The following is a 9348-nucleotide window of genomic DNA, read 5'->3' as shown; positions in this document are numbered from 1 at the left end:
CTAACAATTCTTTTTAATGGAAAAAAAAAAATTAAACATGAGATTTATACATAATCCTCTGAAATCAATCTCCAAAAACATTGTTTTCTCAGGTGCAAAAATCACAAAATAATTCCACAAATTGACATCAGCTTCAAATGATCAAGGGTTAAGGGTGTTCCAGCTAAGCCCATATTGCACGTCTTCCGCCAGTATTGGACACTCACGCAACATAAGCAGCAACGTACATCCGACTCCATGAGACGGAGTGAAGTTTGCGAGGGAAGGGGATACAAATTTGAAATGGAACGCAGCCTTGTTCTCATTGGTTTATTGTCTTGTTAACTTGTTATCAGATCTGTTTTGTTATTGTTCCTGTTTAATAGTCTTATCTTGTTATTAATTAAGTCTTGTCATTGGTTGTCTTTGTCATGTGTTTCCCTTGTCTGTGTATATATTGCCCTCGTATTCTCTCTGTCATTGTCAGTTGTTAAACCCAGTTGTTAAACCTGTATGGATGTTTGGTTTGTTCTTCTGTTATGTTTTGGGTTATATGTGTTTAGTTTTCTGAGTTTTCTGAATAAAAGCCAGCACTTAGATCCTCCTTCTCATGCCTCGTTCCTACAGATGCTACAGAACAACAGATCTCTACTTTGGATCTAGCGGCTTTTTGTCTGTTTGATCTCAAACAGGGAGAGGGGACCATCGAGCAGTATACCGAGCAGTTCTGCAGTCTCGCCCAGGTTCTCAATTGGGGAGATACTGAATTCAAAGACTGTTATCAGTTGTGACTCAACGAGCCAGTGAAGTCATGTCTGCCAAGAGGCAGATGTGATCTTTCGTTAACTGAATTTATTGACTATACATTTAGGCTCACATTCTCCCCTTACACTGTGGGGTATGGCAGTAATCGCATGCCGCTGCTAGTGCCCACGCCCATGCCTGCCACGGTCAACGAGCCAGTGCCTGTGGCCTCGACCGTCCCAGAGCCAGCACCTGTGGCCTCGACCGTCCCAGAGCCAGCACCTGAGGCCTCGACCGTCCCAGTGCCAGCGCCTGAGGCCTCGACCGTCCCAGTGCCAGCATCCTCGGCCCCGGAGGCCATTCCCGTCCAGAAGAGGAGGAGGGCTCCTACTCCCCAGTCGCTGCCAGCGCTCACGGCCACAGAGGTCGTTCCCCTGTCGCTGCCTGAGCTCACGACCATGGAGGTCATTCCCCTGTCGCTGCCTGCGCTCACGACCATGGAGGTTGTTCCCCTATCGCTGCCTGTGCTCACAACCACGGAGGTCATTCCCCTGTCACTGCCTGCGCTCACGATTACGGAAGCCGTTCCCGTCCGGAAGAGGAGGAGGTCTCCTACTCCCCAGTCACTGCCAGCGCTCACGGCCACGGAGGTCGTTCCCTTGTTGCTGCCTGCGCTCACGACCATGGAGGTCGTTCCCCTGTCGCTGCCTGCGCTCACGACCACGGAGGTCGTTCCCCTGTCGCTGCCTGCGCTCACGACCACGGAGGCCGTTCCCCTGTCGCTGCCTGCGCTCATGACCACGGAGGTCGTTCCCCTGTCGCTGCCTGCGCTCACGACCATGGAGGTCGTCCCCCTGTCGCTGCCTGTGCTCACGACCACGGAGGTCGTTCCCCTGTCGCTGCCTGCACTCATGACCACGGAGGTCGTTCCCATGTCACTGCCAGCGTTCACGGCCACAGAGGCCGTTTCCCAGTTGCTGCCAATACTCTTGACCATCGTGGCCATCGACGAGCCCGTCCAGTTTCCCGAGCCTGTCTTGTCATGTGATATCCTGTTTCCCTCGCCACTCTATCTGAGACTTAAATTCCTGATCCTCCAGTGGCTCTGCCTGCTCCACCTCTGGCTCCGCCCCTGAGTCTCAATTCCCTGCTCCTCCTGCGGATCCGCCCGCTCCACCTCCGTCTCCACCCCCGAGTCTCAATTCCCTGCTCCTCCTGCAGCTCCGCCCACTCTACCTCCTGAGACACAAATTCCTGATCCTCCAGTGGCTCTGCCCGCTCCACCTCTGGCTCCGCCCCCTGAGACTCAAATTCCTGATCCAAAGTGGCTCCGCCCACTCCACCTCCGGCTCCATCTGCTGAGCCTCCATCCCTGGTAGCTCTTTCCTCTGAGTCCCTACCTTCAGCAGCTCCATCCCCTGGGCCTCTCTCTCCTGCGGCTCCACCTCCTGACCCTCTGCCAGTTCCATTCTGGTCTCCTGACCCTCTGCCAGTTCCGTCCTGGTCTCCTGACCCTCTGCCAGTTCCATCTTGGTCTCCTGACCCTCTGGACCCCGCACCCTTCCTGGAGCTGCCTCCCTGACCATCTGCCAGATCTGCCCTGGCCTCCTTGGTCTCCGGACCATCCACCTGATCTGCCCTGACCTGCTTGGTCTCCTGGTTCACATCGGTCTTCGGACTCCCTGTTCGCTCTGCCTCGCCTCGTTTCCCCTGTGCTTTCTTGGACTGCTGGTTCCATGATGTCCTGCTCCTCCCATGAACAATTTTTTTGGGGGTTTATGTTTAGGAGCGCCAGGAGTCATTTGCCCTAGCATCCACTAGAGTTCGCTAGGTTAAGTTTAAAACTCTTATTTTAAAGTTCTGTATATTCCTTTTCTTGTCATGTGATATCCTGTTTCCCTCATGTTCATGTGTCTTGGGCTCCATTCCACTTCACTTTTAACAACCACTCGCTAACTCCCTTAAGCACTTCCCCTCGGGGGAATCCCCGCTGCCATTTCCATTCCACTTCGTTAAGTGAGCGAGGGAATTTTCTGTTGACAGACCCTCAACCCCTTGATTTTGACCGAGGGAGCGAGCCTACTCTGATATACGCTTCAGGCAGCTGCATATCCCACAATGCAACTCTATTGTTACGTGACAGCAGATTGCACTTCATAAACCCCACTCCCACACAACTCCAGTGTATGATGGAAGTGAAGTTAGGTCAGTTAAGCAGTTTAGAAAAGTTATATTGAGATTTAACAGCATAATATTGTAGCTATCTTAAACTGTTTATCACAGAGTTATAGCCTATATGTTCATTGTTATGTTAACATTCTAGTTTGTATAAATCTTGATTAATCCTTTCTAACTATTCATTCTAATGGAAAAAAAAATAATTTAACATATGAGATTTATACATAAGCCTCTGAAATCAATCTCCAAAAACATTGTTTTCTCAGGTGCAAAAATCACTAAATAATTCCACAAATTGACATCAGCTTCAAATTATCAAGGGTTAAGGGTGTCCCAGTTAAGCCCATTGCACATCTTCCGCCAGTATTGGACACTCGCGCAACGTAAGCAGTGACGTACATCCGAGTCCATGAGATGGAGTGAAGTTTGTGAGGGAAGGGAATACAAATTTGAAATGGAACGCAGCCTTGTTCTCATTGGTTTATTGTCTTGTTAACTTAATAGTCTTATCTTGTTATTAATTAAGTCTTGTCATTGGCTGTCTTTGCCATGTGTTTCTCTTGTCTGTGTATATATTGCCCTTGTGTTCTCTCTGTCTTTGTCAGTTGTTAAACCTGTATGGATGTTTGGTTTGTTCTTCTGTTATGTTTTGAGTTACGTGTGTTTAGTTTTCGGAGTTCTATGAATAAAAGCCAGCACTTAAATCCTCCTCACGCCTTGTTCCTACAGATGCTACTGGTTTAACAGAGATCAGAATAATTAAATAAAGGATATCCAAAATATTCTCTGGAGATTTTGCATGTAAATCTGTGTGTTGTTTTGAGCACACTAGGGACACACTGAAATTAATGCTTTGAAAACAAATAGCTGAGGAATTTGCTTTCCGAGCACAGTTTTGTTCAACAGCTCATATGGATGCCTTGTGTTAACCATGTGAATGTTTTTGTCTGTTCAAAATATCTCTGAAAGGAGGAATCATAGGTTAAATATGTCAGGGGAGTGAATTCTGAAAAAATGTCTGGTTCCAACAGAAAAGCATCCCAAAAACTATTAGGCTAAAGTTTTTTTTTTTTCATTATTATTATTATTATTCTTCAGGAGATTGTTTTAACTGGACAGATGTCTCGTGTTGGACTGAGATTGTTTACTTCAGTATGATAACTGAATGGTGTAACCATCTACAAATGATCTACAGAAAAAAAAAGAAGAAAAAAAACACTTCTCTTTTGAAGTAGGCTAATAGTTCACCCAAAATGAAGATTCATCATTTACTCACCTAAATGTCATTCCAAACTAGTATGCTGTTAATTTCTCCTGGAACACACAAAGAGACATTTATGAAGAATCCTTTCACAGCTCTTGCCATACAACAACGGTTCAGAGTGACCATGTCTATCAGGCTGCAACAAGGGAAAAAACACCAAAAAGGCACCATAAAAGTCATAATCAAAAAGCAAAAAATCATAAATATCAGATTATATGGTTTCAGAAGCCTTAGAATATAGTGCACAAGTCGTATGGTCAACCTTTGTGTTGTTTTTTTTTTTTTTTGTCCTTTTTGAAGATTAAAGGTGCACTCAGTAAGTTTTGTCTTAGTGTAAGTCCAAGATGAAACAGACACCTACCAGCATCATTCAAAATCAATAGTTTTCAGTTTCAGAAGCCATTGTAGAAATTTAGTATTCACAGTCAGCCATGATTACTTTAATCAATGAATAAAAGTGTCAAATAACAGGACAGTTACTGAGATTAAGCGAGAAGTATTCAGCTGGCCATGTGATTCTAACATGGCAGCCCCCATGTGTGGACACTCTCCATATAGAATAAAACAGCTTTTATAAGGTTACTGATATGACTGGAGTCTTCATTTTTATGTGAGTGGTCATGATTTCCTACATATATTGCAAAATTACAATTCATGTCTTTAGGAGTTAAACTTTTATAATGAGGAAAAAATTATTGAGTGCACCTTTAAAAGCTACAAAAATGTATTTACATTTTTTTAACTTACATCAGTCTTTCCATAAACTGCTGTGGTGTGTGATCTTTCGGCAGGCGCAGGCAAATATTTTAAATAGTGGAACATTTATCACTTAATATTCATATTTTGAAAAAGGCAAACTGATGTCACAGATATCAGAGGCTGCACTGTCAAATACAAATTCACATTAGAAACATTACTGGCCGTTCAAACAATATCTTGAGCACAAATTAATCGTTCCTCTCAACCTCGCAATTATATACGCTTCTGCCGTCAAATAATTCTGCCCTATTTTTATAATTGGTGCGAAACTATGTAGAAAAGGAGGGGTTGGCAAACACCACCTATACTTGGAATGCTGAGAAAGATTTCAGAGTAAAATTCCACTAGCTACTGCCAGTTTAAATTTTGGTAGCTCAGTGGTAAGAGACGCTGGCTACCACCCCTGGAGTTCGCTAGTTCGAATCCCAGGGAGTGCTGATTGACTTCTGATTGAAGTCTCCTAAGCAACCACATTGGCCCAGTTGCTAGTGAGGGTAGAGTCACATGGGGTAACCTCCTCGTGATCGCTATCATGTGGTTTGCTCAAGTTGCCGCGGTGGGTGGCATGAAGCCTCCACACTCGCTCCGTGGCAACGCGCTCAACAAGCCACGTGATAAGATTCGCGGGTTGACGGTCTCAGATGCGGAGGCAACTGGGATTATCCTCCGCCACCCGGACTGAGGTGACCACGAGGACTTAAAAAGCACATTGGGAATTGGGCATTCCAAATTGGGAGAAAAAAAAAGTTAATTTAAATGTGTTTAAAAATTTATTTTATTTATTTCAAGTTGCATTTGTTTATTAAGAGTAAAAAAAAAAAAAATAGATCTCTGGATATTACAGAGTTTAGGTGATTTTGGTGAAAGGGGTTCTTGACAATTGTTAAAAGACAAAAAGGCAAGCATACCCTGGGAGCCACTGACTCACCCTCATGCCATCCCAGGTATGTATGTATGACTTTCTTTCTTCTGCAGAAAACAAACGAAGATTTTAAGAAGAATATTTAAGCTCTGTAGGTCCTTTCAATGCAAGTGAATGGTGACCAGAACTTTGAAGCTCTAAAAATCACATAATGGCAGCATAAAAGTATTCTATATGACACCAGTGTTTAAATCTATAGCCCCTTTCACACATAGAGTGTGTTCTAGCAAATGTACAGCAATTTTCAGGTAAGAGGTCATGTGTGAATACCACTTTTTTGAAAATACTGGCAATTTTTTTTTCTGGCAATTCCCCTTAATGTGAAGTTTTATCATTAGTAGCTAAATGTATATTTTGATGGTATGTGTGAACAGCACATGTGGTACATTTACCAGGCAACCCAACGGTTTTCCTGTAATTTACCTGGTTGCAAGTATGAAAGGGGCTTATATCTTCTGAACCAACATTATAGGTGTGGGTGAGAAACAGATCCACATTTAAGTCCTTTTTTACTATAAATCTCCACTTTCACTTCCACATTCTGAAGGTGAAAGTGGAGATTTATAGTAAAAAAGAATTGAAATATTGATATTTTTCTCAACCAAAGCAATTGCATCACTTCAGAAGACATATATTAAACCACTGGAGTCATATGGATTACTTTTATGCTGCCTTTATGTGATTTTTGGAGCTTTAAAAGGTCTGGTCACCATTCACTTGCATTGAAAGGGCCTACAGAGCTGAAATCTAAAAATATTTGTTTGGTTTCTGCAGAAGAAATTCATACACATCTGGAGTGGCATGAGGGTGAGTAAATGATGACAGAATTTTCATTTTGGGGTGATTTATTCCTTTAAACAGCCGACATGTAAGCAGCAAAACATTTTTTTTATTATTATTATTATTTTTTTTTTATTAAATAAATTTTAAAAAAAAAAACATATCAAAGCATTAGGCAGGCCACAAATCTAAAACGATTCCCTAACAGCATTTTACATGGCTGACTACCCAATATTCACCAGTGCAGCACAGTAGAAAACAGCAGAAAGCTGAAAGTGTAGTGATGCACTCAGAATTCATTGCAGTGGTCACTGATCAGGCGAGAAGGTTGTAACTGCAGGCATTGCTCCAAAAAGGGGCATGAGCTTCAAATCGCCATTAAAGACATAGGGAGCCCTAACCTAACCCTTTCCCTAACCATGAGTGGAAGTGTCGCCCCTTTTTAAGAGTTGGCGCAACCCCCTTTTGGAGTAACCCCACTCTCATTTTGAGATTTGGAGGTCTCCGGTCTGCAGCTATACTTACTTGGATCCGGCAGGCTAACACTAGCTACATGAACAGTGGCCTTTGCCAATGCACTGGAGTTGGCCATACTATGTATACAATACTTGAACTGATTTCAAATAAAGTAAAAACCAGCTATAGTGACCAGCCTCTTGATAGCTGATTCTCTGATTTGCTACTTCATTCTTAAGCAGTGCAGTACAGCTAACAGCTAGACTCACAAAGTGTTGGAATCATAAAGTATTTTGTCAGTGGGGAGGCATATATATTTCTAGATTGTCAACTGACAAGCAACTGGTGAAAATCAAGAGCATTCAAAATCAATAAGAATATTTTTCCAAGTAAACACATTTACAATATTAATCAGAATTTATACACGGCAAATAATCTGCTGAGGTCAGATACAAAAACTTTTAAAGTATATGAAATGAACTGAAGTTGTTACATTGCTTCCCAGTAGATCTTGCTCAGTTGTATTTAACCCACTCCTTTTAACCAAAAGTGTCTATAAACCATAAACTGTTTATAGCAGATCATCAATATGAAACACTTTGAAATTGTTCTCAAAATTACATCATCCAAGACAAACCAATCCAACTGATTTTATAAGATAAAACCGATTAAATTTATTTGTGTTTCATCTAAAAATGGCACCCTGTAAGACAGAGGTCTCTTTAGAGTCTTGTTTCTTAGCTTTGGCCTATCATTCTTTGCTCTTCCACATGTCTACCACAAGAGGGCAGGACTGCACCTAAAATGCAGACATAAACATTGTGATTCTTCTCAGTTGATCTTTCCGTTGAGATATTTAGCATATGTAACATATTTAGCAGTGCTACTGGAACAATCTGCAAACACCTGCTCTTACTCCAATTAATTCTGTGGTCAAATTTCTTCTCTATGCAGATCACCTGGTGCTGCTGTCAGTTACTGCACAAGGGCTACAACAGCACCTTGACCTGAACTACTGTCAGAACTGGGCCCTGACAGTCAATTTGAAAATAAAAATAAACTCAAATCATGATTTTCCTAAAACAAGCCAGATTACAGTTAACCAGATACAACTTCACACTGGGAAACACTGCAATAGAACACACCCTAAACTACAACTTCCTCAGTCTGAAAATCAGCACCTCAGGAGTTTATTCTGGCAGTGAATGCACTAAAGAGAAAGCTCGAAGAGCATTTTATTGGGCCCTAAACAGAAAAGTATAATCTCGCAGAATATCTCCACACAGTTAGAGATACAAATGTGATCACAGTCTGGCCATTGAAAAAGGCAGACACAGAAAAACATGGCTTCCAAAGGAAGAGCGAGTCTGTGCTCACTATGATAATGGTGAGGTCAAGACAGAGACACACTTTGTCCTTCACTGTGAGAGAGGTGAGAGAGAAATACTTTGACAAACTCTCACACCTCATGCCACAGTTTTCCAGTTCAGGAGAAACGGATCAAATGCAGGTGTTACTGGGGGAGGACAATCACGTATCAGTTGCAGCTAAATAATTTTTGAGCCACACACCCTCAGAAACCAATATTAAAACTAAATATATATATTTGTATGTTCTTAATGTCCTGTTAAATGTTTATTTCATTTTATATTGTATAGTGTATATTATATTTGTTTTTATTTTATTTTAATAATTTCTTGGCACCTTATTTTAATTCTATATTTTCCTTGTCATTATTTGTTTTGTGTATTTATGCTTTGGCAATATTGTATGTAAACACAATCATGCCAATAAAGTAATTGAAAATTGAAAATTGAGAGAGACAGACAGATATATATACACACTCACAAAGCACTTTATTAGGAACACTCAGGGTTGGGGAGTAATGAAATACATGTAACGGTATTACGTATTTAAAATACCAAATATAAGTAACTATTTCACTACAGTTACAATTTAAATCATTGGTAATTAGAATACAGTTACATTCAAAAAGTATTTTGATTACTGAAGAGATTACTTTACATTTTATTGTCATTTGTTTCATTTAATATTTAATCCTTTCATATGGAAAGTCCTAATAAAGTGCCCGACGTGGTCTTCTGCTCTCGTAGCTCATCCCCCTCAAGGTTCGACATGTTGTGCATTCTGAGATGCTATTCTGCTCACTACAATTGTACAGAGTGGTTATCTGAGTTACCATAGCCTTTCGGTCAGCTTGAACCAGTCTGGCCATTCTCCACTGACCTCTCTCATCAACAAGGTG

This window comes from Myxocyprinus asiaticus, chromosome 16, assembly GCF_019703515.2.
Source record: "Myxocyprinus asiaticus isolate MX2 ecotype Aquarium Trade chromosome 16, UBuf_Myxa_2, whole genome shotgun sequence".
In the NCBI taxonomy this organism is placed as follows: domain Eukaryota; kingdom Metazoa; phylum Chordata; class Actinopteri; order Cypriniformes; family Catostomidae; genus Myxocyprinus; species Myxocyprinus asiaticus.
The sequence above is the reverse complement of the archived record's forward strand: the minus strand, read 5'-3'. Positions refer to the sequence as shown.